Source organism: Adiantum capillus-veneris, chromosome 27 (genome assembly GCF_014529385.1).
Source record: "Adiantum capillus-veneris isolate H3 chromosome 27, ASM1452938v2, whole genome shotgun sequence".
In the NCBI taxonomy this organism is placed as follows: Eukaryota; Viridiplantae; Streptophyta; class Polypodiopsida; order Polypodiales; family Pteridaceae; genus Adiantum; species Adiantum capillus-veneris.
In genome coordinates this window covers 4,469,214-4,487,563 of record NC_140957.1, presented here as the reverse complement: position 1 = coordinate 4,487,563, position 18,350 = coordinate 4,469,214, and the positions used below count along the sequence as shown (strand labels likewise).

General features: G+C 44.1%; 1 protein-coding gene across 4 annotated transcripts in view; it reads left to right on the top strand.

Annotated features, from left to right (window-relative positions):
* The first annotated feature begins 694 nt into the window (after positions 1-694).
* LOC147421431 (F-box/kelch-repeat protein SKIP4-like) overlaps positions 695-18,350 on the top strand; it is a 35,716-nt gene continuing 18,060 nt past the window's right edge. For 2 of the 4 annotated variants that reach the window (XM_086503581.1, XM_086503578.1), the window contains exon 1: positions 695-851. The gene's annotated coding sequence lies outside the window, so the exon portion shown is untranslated. Of the gene's footprint in view, positions 984-18,350 lie in introns of all 4 variants that reach the window. The other 2 variants (XM_086503580.1, XM_086503579.1) reach the window with 1 other exon arrangement.

The following is an 18,350-nucleotide window of genomic DNA, read 5'->3' as shown; positions in this document are numbered from 1 at the left end:
ACTTGGAAGAATTCAAAGAGAGTTGAAACCCTAAAGAGTCCACCTCAAAAAAAAATGGTGCTTGATGAGCGTAGAGCATTAGTGAGAGAAGGCTAAGTATGGAGTTGCGTGGTTAGCGCACATTGGCGGCATAAAGAGCTACTTGTGGTTGAGGTTGGCTGATGGTGATCCAAGATTCTCCTTTGTTTAGGTTATGACAAACAATGAGTTAACATTGAAAGGTGCACACCTTGTTGGTTTAGAGTTGCATGACAATTGGTGACAATAGATAACGGGGTCCAACGATGCTATAATACAAATGACATGGCATGTGAAGCAAGAAATGCATAAAAGAAATGAAAAACAAACCCTACTTTTCTCCTCCACCAATGGGAAGGGCTTAGATTAAGAGGCAAGTTTAGACTGAACTAAGTGTGCTTAGAGTGAGTGCAAGCACCTCCACACTAGAGGTAGTTACATAGGGGTTCCACACTGCAATTGTCCAAATATACACACACACCATTATATGGTGCAATGGGTAACAAACAAGAAATATATATTGTGTAGCCCAAAATTTTAATGATTTTAATAATAGAGAGAACTTCAATACTCATGTTGCCATTACTCAAGCTTATATGACAACAAGCTGTCATTGTTCTTTTAGAAAGCTCTCTCTCTCTCTCTCTCTCTCTCTCTCTCTCTCTTTTTGACACAAACACACACATACACAACTTGCTTGCACTAGATTATTATGAAGCATTCATTTTACTATCACCATTTTAATACTTGGCAGGCCTGCTGATTTTATAACTTCTCCTTGATCAGAGGATTTCCCTGTTGCAGTCCGATCAGAACGGTTGTTGTATCGGCGGGTAACTCGCTCTTTACCACTCTTTGTTTCAACTTTTGGATGGGCCGTGCAACTTCAAAACGCTGATTTTCTTCCATTTTGGGCTCCATTGCTCGCAAACAGCATGTTCTTTTCGCGTTTGGATCTGCATACAGTAGGTCTTGTCAATGGGTTTTTGTTAACAAGCTTAATTCAAATTGAAGGCAATTTTGAGCCAGTTGATTCCTGCCTGTAGCTTTCCACTGCGTTTCACATGATGAAAACTGAGCATAAGAGAGGTGCAATGGTTATTTGTGATTGTGGTCTTCCTTTTGTATAAATAAAAACTGCACACGGGAGAGGTTAGATGGTTATTTGTGAGTGTGGTCTTGCTTGATATTCGTTAACTTCTTTAGTCAGCACATTCTGGGCTGGGCGTGTCCACGTCCAACCCTGGAATGTACAATATTACAAGAGGGGGGGGCGAGGGATCCCGGGAACTCCCCTATCTCCCCGAAGTATGGACCCATACCCCGTGCCTGGTAAAAAGGAGAAACCCTGTAAAATTTTCCACTGGCAAGGGGTCCCTATATAAGGAGCTTCCCTATCTCCCCGATTTATGGACCTGTACCCATGGCTCAACAGGCTTGGGTTCAGGTGCATCAACCGCACATAAGGCTGAGCATAGCCATAGAACAGCCCTCACTCCCTAATCAGCTCTCGGGAGGAGCCACCACTAGTTCGGAGGTGAAACTCTGTATGCAATGCATAACACGCGGCTCATGATATTCAATCTTTTACCCCATCTGTGCCATGACACATGCAAATTGTACACAATAATCAATAAGCCATCCTTTAAAGAGAAATTTGATATGCTTCATAATTAAATTGCTCAGATCGATCATAAAATTTAGCATCTATTGCATACTACTCTTGGATACCATGAAATTAGTCATATTTATAACAAACATAGCTGCTACATGCAATTTCTTGATTAGTGCATCAGCCATCACTCTCGCACATTCTGAAAATGAAACATGGAAAGAAAAGTAGCTTACCATGTTTATTTTCTAGAGAGCTATGTTTGAATGAGGACAAAGCAAAAAATTTCTATGGATAGTAAAACCGGCCCATGGGATGGTAGGCTTTGGCTTTCACCCGAAATTCTTTACTTTAGACACACACAGAGAGAACGTGCAAAGGAAACCTGCAACGGGAATTAACACTTAAGCACACACATGGCTCAGAAGCTAGAATGCTCCGAGCAGACCCTGACAACATGTAGGCCCCAAAATTGGCGTCCCTTTCGGTATTTCTTTATACTTTGAGAGGGTAAATTACAAAGTAGAGTCCTGGGAATTCTTTACCTGTATCCAGCTAGATACCACTTGTTTTGGCCAAATTTCGGCAGCATAACAGCCCCAAAACTTGCGCGAAACCTATTCCCCTACCGGAACTCACTTCCATTGGCATAAACCCTCTGATTTCTGCCCAAAAACAATAAATTCAGCTCACTGTATTTATTGATTTTTGCCCTGTTTTCAACCCTAAACAGTCCCTGAACTGTCCTCCGTCAGTGGGGCAGGTGTTCCCAATGGTTCTGGCATCCATATGGCTGAAAAACAGTCAAAATACAGCCCATAATCAGTGCTGAAAACGCACCCGTTTGGTGAGGTTATGATCCTCAGTGGTGCTTGCTTTGGAGTAGCAATTAGCTACTCTTGTTCTTGCTCAAAGAGGCTCTTGCCTCGGCACAAAAGCATGAAACCACATAGCTGTACATCAGTCAAATGAAGAGCCCTCTTGTGGGGCATCACATAACTGCACGTAGGGGAGAAAGAGAGCAGTGTGTAGTGTGCAAGTCATCACTCCTAGCACCACACTCTACATAGAGTGGAAAGGAAGCACTCCATAGCTCTTAACCTGTGAGGGACTTGCAAAATGAGCCTCCCAACTATAAATTCAGTGCCACTTCTTCATGCATGAGGAAAGTGCACGGAAATGTGCCACTTGGCGCGTTTACAGACATTTCCCGTTTTGGGGTGCCGCCTAAAAATCTCCCGACTGGCTACCAAGTTGACTTCCGGCAGAGTTGTAAAATGTTCCCCTTGTCATTCCGAAGATAATGACGCGAACACATTTCATGGCCCAAAATAGCAGTTTCGTAATTTTTAGGAGATGCTTTCGTTGGGCTCCCACTGGTCTTCTGACCATCTAGCCTCATTGGGACCGCATCCAAAAATGCAATGTGGCCCAACTCTCGGGTATTTTCTTTTGGTGATCCCACCTTGACTTTATGCCTTTATTGAGTTCACTTCCTAGTATCCACCAACTTGCTAAGTGCAACGGGGGGACCTACATGATCTTGAATAGAGCCTAGACATCCTCTTACTATACGAATTCCAGTGCCGACCAGCTTTCTCGTTTGTGGGTGAAACTACCGTTCACATTGGCCATACAATGTCCGACCATTTGCAACTTCAAAAAGAGGGTCTCAAAAATAAAACAAAAATCATTGGAAAGAAACCAACAACTAAGGTTAGCAGTAGCCACGTCCTCGTGACATAGTTAACAGTTGCCACGTCCTCGTGACATACCCCCCTCTTGAAACCGCAAACGTCTTCGATTGCATACCATAAATACACGCCACTGATGATCTTGTGTTGTTAGCACTCTTTTATCGTCACATGTATCCGCAAGAAAGGTCGTAACACAGATACAAATGACTTAATGAGACCTTCATACTTTTGTCATTTCCATCTATTACATTGAATTCATATGTACAATTGATGTGCTAGCTCTATCATTACCCCTCCTTTGCACACGTTGGGTTGAGGCATAAGTAGGTTGTAACCCAAAGGCTTCAAGGTAAAGCTGCAATACATTTGGTGACTCTGACAGTTCATGCTTTTCCGTCCACTTTGCATCCATAGGTGGATAGTTCTTGAACTTCACCAAGTAGCGTCTTGCAACTTGTCCTTTAACTTTTCTGTCCTTATGTGCCAAAACTTGCTCAGGTACCATGATCTCATCAAGTTCCTCAACTTCTGGCTGATCCTCATCTTGCATATCTTCTGGCACATCACCCATGAAGGGTCTTAGAAGACTCATGTGAAACACATTATGAATCTTCCACGCATCAGGCAATTTTAGCCTGTAAGCCACATCGCTGATCTTGTCAAGCACTTGAAAAGGCCCATAGGAAATAGCCGCTCCTTGCTCTTCATCTTCTTTAATCTTGCCTTTTCGAACCTTAACAGAACCCAATCACCTGTTGATAATAGGAATTCACGACCAAGAATTCACGATCGTGACGATCAGCAACCTTTTTTTTGCTTTGCCTAAGTCTTCTCCAAGGCAACTTTAATTTTCTTATACATTTCATCCATGTTCTAAACATATCGATCTGCCTCAAAGATCTTGTCCTTTGTATGCAAAATGGAAGGAACTTTTTTGCCGCCTTCAACAATCTCAAAAGGTGCCTTGCCTGTGGACGAATGCACCATATTGTTGTACGCAAACTCAAGCATAGGCAAATACTGTTCCTACTTGCCCTTATTATTTGACACAGCATTTCAGCAGATCTAAGACAATAGAATTAGCCTCTTCTGAGTGTCCATCAGTTTGTGGATGAAACGAAGACGAGAACTTGAGCGTAGTGCCTTTGTTCTTAAACAATCCTCTCCAAACAAACTGGTCATGCGAGAATCACGATCACTGATAATTGATTGTGGCATACCATGGTACTTAAACACATTGTACATGAACAAGCGTGCCATCTGATCAGATTTTATCTTCTTTATAACAGGGATAAAATGGGCCTGCTTGCTGAATCTGCAGATAATATTCCATATACCATCATTCCCTGTTGGCGTTCTTGGAAGATCAAAGATAAAGTCCATAGCAATGCTTTCCCATGGCTTATCCGGAATCGCCAGTGGTGGTAACAACGCTGGTGCCTTTTGCTTGTCAAACTTGACCTTTTGGCAAATTATGCATGCTCACACAAAGGCATCCACATCTCTCCTCAAGGTAGGCCAATAGAAGAAGCTTTAACTGTCGCATCAATACCACGATGCCCTGCATACGGTGGGACATGACTCTCTTCCATGACCTTACGTCGCAATGGCCTAGTGACACAAAGTCTGCCATGCATCATCATAAAACCATCTGTGAGGAGGTAGTGCTCATGATGTTGCCCCTCTTGTAACCGTTTAAAGATCCCTGCAAAATCTTCATGAGTAGCATATTGTTCCTTCATGTCATCTAACTCATGATGATAAGGAATTGACACAGTTGAAATTTGTGGCTTCCTTGATAATGCTTCAGCCACAACATTCTTCTTGCCTTCCACATGCATAATCTGGAAGTGGAACATAGAAAGAATGTTTGCCCATCACATATGCTTTTCGGATAACTTTGACTGTGTCAAGAAGTATCGCAAGGTCTGATGGTCTGTCTGGACAACAAAATCAGCACCTAAAAGGTAGTGCTTCCAGCTAGAAAGCGCATGAATCATGGCCAAGAGCTCTTTCTCATAGACTTGCATGGTCTTCTCTGGCCCTTGCAAAATTCGGCTTTCATAAGCTACTACCCGTCCATCTTGCATTAGCACTGCTTCGATGCTACTGCCACACGTGTCACACTGGACCACAAATGACTTACTGAGATCTGGCAAAACAATTACCGAATCCGAAGTCAACTTTTCCTTTAAGAGACTAAAAGCTGAAATCTCTTTCAGGGTCCATCTAAAAGTGACCTCTTTCTTTTGCAAAGCGTGAAGAGGTGATGCTATCTCTGCAAAATTCCTGATAAACCTTCTAAAGTAGGAACACAATTCCAAGAAGCTTCTGACATCGTGCACAGTCTTTAAGTCCGGCCATGTCTTAATAGCTTCAACCTTTGCGGGATCCATTCCGACACCATCCTTTGAGATTGTGTGGCCAAGAAAGTGGATCTCTTCCAGGAAGAATTCACTTTTTTAGGATTGACAAGTAGCCCATGACTACGTAGCTCTTCGAACACAATGGTCAAGTGACGCCTATGCTCCTCTTCATTCTTCAAATGGACTATCATGTCATCGAAGAACGTCCCAACAAACAGTTGATGCGAGCGGAAAATCCGGTCCATCATTTTGTTGAACGTGGCAAGAGCATTTGTTAGCCCAAACGGCGTCACTAGGAACTCATAAAGACCAAATGTTGTTCTGAACGCAGTCTTGTGCACATTCTCTGGCCTTATACGAATCTGATGGTACCCACTCTTAAGGTTTATTCTGCTGACGATCGAGAATATCATCAATTCTAGGAATAGGAAACCTATTCTTGATGGTATTCTTATTCAACACACGGTAATCAATACACATGCGCCGTGAGCCATCCTTTTTCTGCACTAGGAGCATTGGGGAGCAAAAGGGTGAAGAACTAGGCTGAATCAGCCCCTTCTCTAATAACTCCTCAACCTGGCCATAATCTCTTTTTGTTGCACCGCATTAACCCTGTAGGGAGGTCTATTCGGTGGGCTACACCTTGGCACCAAATCTATCCGATGATCCTCAGGTCTCTCTGGCGGTAATTGCGATGGTAATGAATCAGAAAAACAGTCAGTTAAACTTTTGCAAAAATGCTGACCTTTCTTTGTTTAACACAGATAAATTTGATTTACGATTATCTGAGACATCAGTGCAAAAATCAAGTACACAGAAAGATGATTCTTTATTACAGAAGTAATCAATACACATGCGCCGTGAGCCATCCTTTTTCTGCACTAGGAGCATTGGGGAGCAAAAGGGTGAACAACTAGGCTGAATCAGCCCCTTCTCTAATAACTCCTCAACCTGGCCCATAATCTCTTTTTGTTGCGCCGCATTAACCCTGTAGGGAGGTCTATTCGGTGGGCTACACCCTGGCACCAAATCTATCCGATGATCCTCAGGTCTCTCTGGCGGTAATTGCGATGGTAATGAATCAGAAAAACAGTCAGTTAAACTTTTGCAAAAATGCTGACCTTTCTTTATCTAACACAGATAAATTTGATTGACGATTATCTGAGACATCAGTGCAAAAATCAAGTACACAGAAAGATGATTCTTTATTACAGAAGTGATAGCAGAAGCAGATACAATAGGGACAAACTCCCCTTTAAGCTTTACATCCAAAACATGAGTTTTGCCCCTATGCTGAGGGGTGATCATCTTGCCGTAGGCATCCAACACGCCATGTACTCTGAACATCCACGGAATTCCAAGTAGCGCATTGCACCTTCCAGTGGCATGATATAGAACTCTTCTGTGTCTATATATGACTGAATATGCAGACGCAACTCTCCAATGATGGGAGTCTGGCACCAAACCTGCCGTGGGTTTAGGCTTCTTGCCTTTCTGGTCCTCTTTATCATCTGAGTCAGCTGGTCTTTGCAATTGGTAGCAAAGTGACCAGTGTCACCGGCGTGTGACTACTATCTATCCTTTTTGTTGATTTCTTTCTTATTATTTATTTACTTTCACTTTTTGGAAACACCCCTCGGGAAATCTAACTGCCCTGCATTGCATAGCTAGTGTGGAACTGTCCAGAGGGAGTCCAGGCCTGAGGGCAAGAGAGCACTAAGGTTGGACAAAGACTATGGTTAGCCAAAGTGGGGTCATTGACTAGCCAAAGTGGAATCCTTTGCTACAGAGGCTACATTTCAGTTTTGGGTGTGGCTGCAGTGTACAAAGGGGGTCAGATGACCTAGAAAGATACAATGGCAGCATCTCCTAAAATTTAGGGAATCGCTATTTTGGGACCTGAAAATGTGTTTGCGTCATTACCTCCGGAATGACAAGGAGAACATTTTCTTACTCTGCCGTGAAGTCAACTGAGCAACCGGTTGGGAGATTTTTAGGCGGCAACCCCGAAACGGGAAAATGCTTGTAAATGCGCCAAGTGGCACATTCTGGTGCACTTTCCTCATGCATGGAGAAGTGGCGCTGAATTTGAAGGGAAATGAGGCTCATTTGCAGATTTTGTCACAGGTTAAGAGCTATGGAGTGCTTCCTTTCCCTCCTATGTACAATGCGGTGCCAGGAGTGATGCCCTGCACGCTACGCACTGCCCTCTCTCTCCCCTATGGCAGTATGTTATGCCCCTCTAGTGGGCTTTTCAATTGACCAATGTACAGTTGTGTGGGTTCATGCGCGATTGCTGAGGCAAGAGCCTCTCGCACAGGTACTGGATTAGCTAGCGGCTAATCCCCCACAGGTACAGGTGAATTCGGTGAGGTTTCACGCCAGAAATCTCGTCCGATTCAAAGGGCAAGTAGCCCTACAGGTGCGGGAGCTCAAGGACTTGCTACGGATGCGACCGGCACACGAAACGGAGCCCGAAACAGTAAATTACAGCCTGCTGTGTATTTTTGCAGGTTTAGGGTTTTGGCCCTAAACGGTCCCTAATACCCCTAGGAGGTTCGGGGATACGAGGGGACCGCTGTTTAGGTGATCTGGCGCATTTTCGGGGCCGAAAACAGAGAATTCAGCATGCTGCAGATTCTCGCCAGGTTTTGCAAAGTGCCCGTATGCGTCGGGAAAGTCATTCAATGCGTGGGAATACTGACTGTGAAGGGTCCTAGTACAATTATGCTACCGAAATCAGGCCGGAACAATTGAAATTCAGCCAAGTTTGTGCGGGGCAGCTTGTAGGGAACCACAACGCTTATTCCCTCTTTTAAGCAATAAAGAAATACCGAAAGGGGCGCCTAAGTTAGGGGCCAATCGGGTGTCGGTCTACTCATACAGGTGCAATCTAGCAGCCTGTATCCCTCTCCCCTTTGTTGTGTCTTGAAAGTACAGGTAAAGTGGGCGACAAATTAAATGGGTGAAAGCAAATAAGGTTTAAGTCTAAAGTCTACCGCCCTTTTTGAAAGTACAGGCTAGTTTCAACCAGGCTGCTTGCATATAAAGCATTTATTTTCAGCCATTAGGACCTTCTTTTCCTCGAGCGACTTGCGCACAAAAGGCTTCCTTTTCTGTTTCTTTGCCTGCAGTCCAGAAGTCGCGGTTGAATCCTTATCTTTGGTGGCCTTTTCTGACCCCTGTGACGCTTCAGGTGTTGTGTTAGGTGCAGTGGAATGAATGTTGTATTTTCTCAAGATTAGTGATCTTTATTGCTCAAGCTTCCTTTTAGTCCTTAGGGAAAGAGAGAGCTTTCCGTCTTGTAGAGTGTTGTGGTCACGAACAAAGTGAGTGGATATTGTGCGTGCAAGTGAATGAGATTGAGAGAAGGAGAGAGAAGAGAGATACGGCACCCGAGAGGTTGTAAAACCCTCCTCCGAAGGCCCCACTCTCGTCGGCGAGAGTGGTCTATTCTTTGATTGCACAAAGGTGTACAATGCGTATGCAATGGACTATGCAACTTGGTCTATGCCGCCGCCGACGACGACGACGACGATGGCTGAAATCTGAGATCTTCTGATCACTGAATTTCGGGACTGTTTCGGTGGCTGAAAATGACCGTTTTGGCTGCGTTTTCTTGGCTGAAAAATGAGGTTTCTTAGGGCTGAAAACTGATGGTCTTTACGGGCTGAATCTGCTACACTTTAGGTGAATGATGCCGGTCTTAATTTGCTGCTGAAATCCAAAAACGCCAGGGGCTGAAATTGGTCCTTTTGTCGCCGGGGTTCTGCAAATGCAAAAACGCTAGGCTGATCTGCCGCGTCGTGATGATGCCGGGGCTGATCTGCTGTGCACAAATCGCCAAGGCTGATCTGATGCAAAAACGCTAGGTCTTCTGTGGAGAAAACGCCAGAGTAGTCGCGGGGGTTGGTCTTGCTGAGAAGTTGCCTGTTGAGCAAGGTGCTCCTGCTGCCTCTTCTGCCATTTAGTGCTAACTTGGGTTTGCTTATATAGAAACTTAGCAAAATTGCCCTACCTACTTTTGTTGGAAAGTCACTTAAAAATAATAAGTGAAAATCCCAGTAAATAGGAAAATAGGCTAAATGCATTGGAAAATTCCCCTAACTGATGCTAATGGATTCTGATGGGAATTCCGATGATCATGCTGTGTGCAACCGGAGGATATGCATCTATGCTAAGTGACTGGGCATGCACGGTCTACGAATAGACTCACAAAAGTGCCAGATCACTGCTAATCTAAACTTGACTGAATTGACTAAACCTTGCTGTGGTGTAGCTTGTCCACAGACACATAGGGTTGGGATGTGTCACATGACATCCCCTCCTTTTCAAAGTGAGGTACTGGTACCGAACTGTATGGCGTCGAGGGAGATCGCCAACAGCATCCGGAATCTTGGAAGGGACTCTTCGCCGGTCCACTCTGATATGTGGGTCGTGCGGTACTTGAACTTCATAAAGGTATGCAACGCTTGCTTCTTTGGGCCGCGCCGAAAGCGACACAAAGTCTTCTGAATCCCCTTTCTTGCTTCAACTTCGTCTAGAGTCTTGCTTCTTCCGTCTTCAAGAATCTCCATGGCTGAAAATTCCTGAAACCATCTCCAACACAAAACCATGAACATACCCATTCCATGTAAAGTGAAGGAAAAAAATCTTGTCTTCTCTAAAGACTGTGTATGCCATGTAGATGAACATAGAGACGGAGTGACAACCCGTTCATCAAACACATGCAAACAATGCGATCGAATCTTTTCTGCTTGATCGAAATCAATCAACTGTGGCAAATCACAATGGAAATGCCCTTGCTTGGTGCTCATACTTTCATGTGCTCTTTCGGAAACTGTGTCATACCAAGGAAGAAACATGGAATGTGACTTCCTGACATACAAACTTTTCAGCTTTTCATGAACAATCCGCATACATTCGTGCTCATCCATGAGAGAAACGTGCTCAACATACAGTATGCCATGCCTAGGAAAAGGGATCACATAACGATGCTGACTAAAATACAGGAAACCTTCACGAATGAAACACTCGAACAATGCGTGCGTATCAATCATGCGAACATATAATACTTCCTGTGAGGGCTCTTTGGACCAAGGCTCGATAGCCAAGATCGCTTCTTCTAGAATGATTGAATCGTCTTGTGAGGGTTCTTTGGACCTCGACTCAAAAGCCAAGATCGGTTCTTCGGGATCTATCGAATCTTCTTGTGGGGGATCTGTGGACCTCGACTCGAAAGCCAAGATCGATTCTTGGTGATTGATCGAATCTACAACGAGGTTAGCTTCGCTAGGAACAACATCAACTAACTCCTCATCCTGGTGAACAATCACATCTTCTTCATGCAACTCATCATGCTTGTGAGAAATCACATCTTGATCATGCAAATCATCATGCTTAGCAATATCATTCAATTCATAATGCAAGTCATGGTCAATCAAATCATCATCATGCTTCACACAAGCATGCAAATCCTGTGTGTCATGCTTTGGAGAAGAAGAGACTGAGAGAGTCTTCTTTTCCCGATCTTGTTGCATCTGTGCCTGTATTCGACAAGAGAGTCACAACATCTCTTGCCTTATTGCTTTGTTCTCGCGATCAAACTTGGCTTGCATTTCTTTGTTCTCTCGATCAAATTCTGCTTGACTTGCTTTGTTCTCTCGATCTATGGCTGCCCTTCGTTCTTGGTACTTGCGCTCTATGGCTGCCATGTCTTCTTCGTAGGCTTTTCTTTCTGCTTCTCTTTCTTGGGCCAGCTCCTCCATAGGAGTTAGTGCAATCTTTGTCGTAGATGGTGAAGGGGGAGGGTCGGAAAAACCTCCCGGTGGGGAAAATTCTTCTTCGCCTCTCTCATGCTCATCACCTCCAAGTGAAGTATCCATTCCGCTTCGAGTGATGATTATTCTACAATCGTGCGTTCTTGGGGGTCTTGGGTTCTTGAGGTCCTTGATTCGTGAGAATCTTGGGTTCTTGAGGTTCTTGAGGTGTTCTTTCGCTTGCAAATCGCGTTGGAGAAGGATCTTCTCTTCACCCTAGTTCTACTCCTTTCCGCGGGCGCACCCCTTGGCGGCCTTGCGATCACACCAAGGTTGCTTTTTCCCACCTCACGTCGATTGGCCGGTCGCTAAGTGCACGGTCCGCTCTCAATGAGTGAAAAGAGACACAAGGGGAGGCTGGACAAGCCCTTCTTTCTTGGGATTCCTGTCACTCTTCAACAAACACGATTAGGAATTGCCACGCCCAAGTAAACTTGGGTTCGTGCGATCACAACAAGCAAAAAAATTCTTGTGGTTCTTGTGGTTCTTTCCTTGAGTAATGCAGAACACTTCCAAAGCTCTGATACCAATGTTAGGTGCAGCGGAATGAATGTTGTATTTTCTCAAGATTAGTGATCTTTATTGCTCAAGGTTCCTTTTAGTCCTTAGGGAAAGAGAGAGCTTTCCGTCTTGTAGAGTGTTGTGGTCACGAACAAAGTGAGTGGATATTGTGCGTGCAAGTGAATGAGATTGAGAGAAGGAGAGAGAAGAGAGATACGGCACCCGAGAGGTTGTAAATCCCTCCTCCGAAGGCCCCACTCTCGTCGGCGAGAGTGGTCTATTCTTTGATTGCACAAAGGTGTACAATGCGTATGCAATGGACTATGCAACTTGGTCTATGCCGCCGACGACGACGACGACGACGATGGCTGAAATCTGAGATCTTCTGATCACTGAATTTCGGGACTGTTTCGGTGGCTGAAAATGACCGTTTTGGCTGCGTTTTCTTGGCTGAAAAATGAGGTTTCTTAGGGCTGAAAACTGATGGTCTTTACGGGCTGAATCTGCTACACTTTAGGTGAATGATGCCGGTCTTAATTTGCTGCTGAAATCCAAAAACGCCAGGGGCTGAAATTGGTCCTTTTGTCGCCGGGGTTCTGCAAATGCAAAAACGCTAGGTTGATCTGCCGCGTCGTGATGATGCCGGGGCTGATCTGCTGTGCACAAATCGCCAAGGCTGATCTGATGCAAAAACGCTAGGTCTTCTGTGGAGAAAACGCCAGAGTAGTCGCGGGGGTTGGTCTTGCTGAGAAGTTGCCTGTTGAGCAAGGTGCTCCTGCTGCCTCTTCTGCCATTTAGTGCTAACTTGGGTTTGCTTATATAGAAACTTAGCAAAATTGCCCTACCTACTTTTGTTGGAAAGTCACTTAAAAATAATAAGTGAAAATCCCAGTAAATAGGAAAATAGGCTAAATGCATTGGAAAATTCCCCTAACTGATGCTAATGGATTCTGATGGGAATTCCGATGATCAGCTGTGTGCAACCGGAGGATATGCATCTATGCTAAGTGATTGGGCATGCACGGTCTACGAATAGACTCACAAAAGTGCCAGATCACTGCTAATCTAGACTTGACTGAACTGACTAAACCCTGCTGTGGTGTAGCTTGTCCACGGACACATAGGGTTGGGATGTGTCACGTGACATGTTGCTAAATTGGCTTTATTTGATAGAAAAATAATTTTAAATGAATTATTGGATTTATAAGTGAGAGGGTTTTCTCGCTTGGAGCATAAAGGAAAAATAATTCTAAATGAATTATTGGAATTTTAAGTGAGAAGGTTTTTCTCACTGGAGACATCCGAGTACAGAGTATTCCTAGTGCGTTATTCAGTACTGTGTCGATCTTCTCACTCTCTATCTCTCTCTATCTATTTCTCTCTGTATCCTTTGGCTTCAGTATTAAGTGATAAATTCTATTTATCCGAGTATATGTTACATTGTTATGCGCTCCCGTTTGTGACAGTGGTATCAGAGCATGGTCTCCTCTCTTTCTCTGTAAAGAGGACGACACTGGGAAGATACGGGAAGAAGCCATGACAAGCCAAGAGAGAAGTAAGCAGGCAGAAACCTAAGTCCTGCAGGAAAAGCTTGCAGAGTTGGAAATTTTTTCTCTCTGCAAGAAGGCGACACAAGATTTGGGATTCTCTGAGAAGGCGACAAGAGCGTGATGCTCAAGAACCTAGAGAATCGAAGGAGCGGAATGCTCGAGATCCTTCAGAATCCAGAAGATATCCATGAACATCAATCCAGAACCATAGCCAAGAAATCCCGTCATCTCGGGAAGGATATGAAGACGGTCTCTAGACCTAGAAACACTCCAGTCAAGTTTGATACTTTTGACGGAAGGGAAGATTTCCTGAAAGCTACTGCTTTCATTCGACAGTTTGAAGTTGCCTTTGCAAACGGCAATTTGTGAGAAGTATCGAAGGTGAGGCATGTGACCAAACACCTCAAGGGGATTGCAAGTACTTGGTGGTATACCAAAGCTTTGCAAGGAACTTCCAACAACAATTCAAGGCTGAATTCTCTGACAAATTTTTTTCCTCTACGCTTTGAGGAAGGCATTCAAGAAGATTGGGATCGGTTTGCCTAATAGGAACACGAGCGAGTCAAAGCAAGTAGTGGTTCACTCTTGCCAAGGTAGCTCCATTCTTGATCCTCTCTGAGGAAGGAAAGATGAACAAATTTAACGAAGGACTTTTGCCCTAATTTTGTAAACGCATCTGCAAGATACTTTGCAGCAGATGGTGGAGTCAGCAATACAAGCTGAAAGTGTACACCTCAGTGTACATAGAATCTAATCCCCACAGTGGGACGGGAACCATTGAACACAGAAACAACGAATTTTTATTACCTCTCCTCGAAGGATACATTGCTATCCGGAGAAAGTTTGGAGTAAGGGAATTCAATCTAACTCCTGAATGCTTGAATAGAAGACCCTCAAACCTCTAAGTGAGAGGACAGGTCTTTGATCAAAGTTAAATCTTTGAGAAACTCATCAACTGCGTATTGCTTTTATGCACGAGATATGCACGTGTCTAACCAAGACAATCACTCTCGAGTGCTTATGAGAGTAAGGTTGAGTCAGAACATTGTTTTATACGATGAACTGCTTTGCTTAACCATCCGGAAGGTCCATGATTGATATGGTATCCGGTAGTTCTCCAACAAATTACTTGCTATTGTGGGTAGGAAATTATGAATGAACCATTCTGAGTTTTCGAGTAAAGAAAAGCTTTTATTAAGCTTGAATACTCTTTAAGCCCACACCCCCTACCCGGTAAGGGAAGATATGGTAGTGCTTTCCGCACAAGTGAATGAACACTCATTACGAGGGAAGGAACAAGCGACGACTACGGCTTGTGCTCGAGGAATTCGAGGATTGAAATCCTAGATTATTTGATGAGCTGGTTTTGCTTTAAGAATCGAGCCAAGGGATCGTCAAGTTGAGCGTCTTCGCTCTAAGGATCTTACAAAGGGAAGGTAATTTCCCAAGTTCATCGAAACACTAACACGGCTTAAGAATTATGTACACCTTTGAGTACATGGATAACACACGAAGATGCAGACCTATGCCAAGGAAATGGATGAGAGTTTGTTATACTCTCTTGAGCACCTTTTTGCTGCAAGGATATTCCGACACGAGAATCTCTATTTGAGATGTGTTCGGTAGAAGGAATTTGAGTTTCTCTACGGAGAAGAGGTTTTCTTATGGTCGTGATCATTGAGTACGCTATGTGCTTTTACCATTACAGTAGCAACTTTTGGTTGCGGTATATGTTTCTCCATGAGCAGGTCAAGAAGCATTTACATGCTGCTGGAATAAATTCGAACTATTATGTTCATAAGAGTAAAATTCGCTAACCATTTTAAAATGGTAAGAATTACCTTAGCCACATATGGGAGAACATCCTTGAGATCCAAAGCGGGTTCGCCCTTAAGTGGGCCAGGTTTGAACTTATGTTCACAAAATGGTATGGCTAGAATTTTATCTGCCTAAGATTTTGCGAGGAGTCCTAGATGCTTGCAAGGATGGCCTCTGCAAGGAAGAGACGCTAATGGGCGTCAGAAAAACACTGCTGATGGTAATAACTCGCAGGAGAAAAAGATTGGAAGGAAGTGCCGCCGTGCACAAGGAATCTTCTGATTGGAACCGTTCGCCTACGTTGAGCGACGGCCCGAAACAAGAACCTTCTTTAAGGTAATCGCAGACTTTGTTTGTGAAGAAAGACATCGAGATTAATACTCTTATGATTTGGGCATTCCCTATGTGGGAGGACACAAGAGGTTTAATACCCTCTGGACTAACAGGGCAGCATTATGCACAAGGACAGATACCTAGATTGATTTCTAGGAGGATTATTCTTCTCGGGATTGAGAAGGTGGAATTGAGTTAACAGATTCTCGGATGAGGAAACTTCCGATCTGTTGGAAAGACGCGAATGACGAGTTCTTACATGGCTCGTAAGTTTGATAATTGGTGAAGGATATCCTCGAGGTACAAGATGAAGGACATGAACCGGTAAGGTAAGTAGTGAAGTATTGAATTATTGAATTTCTGTTTAATTTTATTTTTAAGTTCTCTTTTGAGAAAGGACCAGCTCAACTCACCATTGAGCAAGATTTGGAATTTTTCCGGTTTCTCCCCGGGCAGTTCAGTTGGACCTCCACAGATGAGGACAACTGTTTATAAGTGAGAGGGATGTTGCTAAATTGGCTTTATTTGACAGAAAAATAATTCTAAATGAATTATTGGATTTATAAGTGAGGGTTTTCTCGCTTGGAGCATAAAGGAAAAATAATTCTAAATGAATTATTGGAATTTTAAGTGAGAAGGTTTTTCTCACTGGAGACATTCGAGTACAGAGTATTCCTAGTGCGTCATTCAGAGTAATGACGGGAGCACTGTGAACGGGAATATCTGTAAGGCCACCACGAACGGATACTTCTGATGCGTCACATCGGATGGGTGACAGGGAGCATCGGGAAGAAGTATCCGACCATCCGGGAACGGACATCTCTGATGCGTCATAGGATGGGTGACATAGAGCATCGCGAAGGAGATTGTACCGTAAGTTCGATAGGAAGTGACTAGGTGATGGGTATTCCTGATGTGTCACAAGGTGGGTGACGGGTGCATCGGAAAGAGGATATCCATAGTCGAGAGGAAATTCCGAAGTGTGTTAGAATTGTGCACAAGGAAAGGCAAGCACTTGAATGAAGATGGGTTCAGAGGAAACTTTGAGGAAAAATAGATGCTTTCTGAGAAAGCGGGATTGCTTTTCGGGAAAGCGGATGCTTTCCCGAAAGGAAGTCTATGTCTGCATTGCAACTGTGCATGTGATTGCATCCAGGGACGCCTAGGAAGTGCTGTGAAAGCATTGTTTTTAACTTATAAGGTTTTATTGAGTTTTTGGGCAGGTTCAGACTATTTTTAAAATACGCCGGCCGTCCACTTAATAAGTGGGCAGCCATTTGATAAATAAAGCAACAGATCAGCCAGCATTTTCTCTCTCTCTTTTTCTGGCAAAACAACGAAAAAAAAAACGAAAAAAAAAAAAAAAACGGCTGCGATCTCTACGCGAGCAGCTATTTGTGCCCGTGGCTAGGAGCTATAAAAGCATCACATGCCCTCACTCAGAGGGGAGGACCAATCTTTGCAAGGAGGAGATGCTGCTGCAGATTTCAGCCGTAAAGAAGACGTTGCCGGTGATGCCCATGGCTGCCCCAAGTGTACCAGATGTCGCCAAGACCTAGTGTGCGAGTTCCCTCGCGAAGAAGTGCCTACGAAGCATGTTTCCATCGCGACAAGTTGCTGTTTTTCTCTGTTTTCAGCCCATAAACGTCGTAGACGGGGCTGATTTATGAGAAGGAACCCGAGAACACACCTCTATTGTGTGTAGGATTGGAAGAGAGGATTTTCTATGTAGAAATCTCTTCCAGGGAATTGCTTTTCGAGAACCGAGTTGCATTTCGAGTGTCGAGACTTTGAAGGTAACGATTTTCATGTTATGAACTCTGAGTATTTGTTTGCAGGTGTACTTCCTCTTCGTGAGGGAGTAGGAGCAGAGGAAGGCATGAGCCTCTGCAGGATAAAAGCGCTCTGAGGAACTAGAGCCATATCAACCCAAGGGTTTCGTACCCAAGTTTGGGAAGCAGATCCACGGATTGAAGAGAGGTAGACTCAAGACTCTCGAGATGTGATCCGGAAGTTGAAATTCCCAAGGGAAGGACTTCGTGTCCAAGAAAGCGGAGTTATTCTGCAGGAACAGGACTCTGGAAACAGAGTCGGAAAAGAGTTGCATGGATGCCATGCCCTGAGTCTGGAAGGTGTGATCCAGAGGCGAGAACCTTGGTTCTCAAGGATTTGGAATAAGGAACGGAAGTTCCTTGGAATAGGGTTTTGCCCTAGGAATCGGAAGCCGAGGCTTCCGGGAACCATCAAGTCTTATTCTAGAACGAACGTGGTAATACGTTCGGTTCAAGTGCTTGTATAGACTTCTCCTCAGTAATAAAGATACTATTAGGGGGGGGGGGGACCAGCCCATCTTCTGGTCCCCAGTACTGTGTCGATCTTCTCACTCTCTATCTCTCTCTATCTATTTCTCTCTATATCCTTTGGCTTTAGTATTAAGTGATAAATTCTTTTTATCCGAGTATATGTTACATTGTTATGCGCTCCCGTTTGTGACATCAGGAGCCCTTTTCACAAAGGGGTTCTTCGCTGAATTTTTCTTCTGCTACCCTCCTTTCTTGTTGCTTGGAAGCCCACTGTCCTCTCCTTTTGACAAGGCAAGACCAGTGTCAGCAACTTCCATGAGCTGGGTGAGGGTA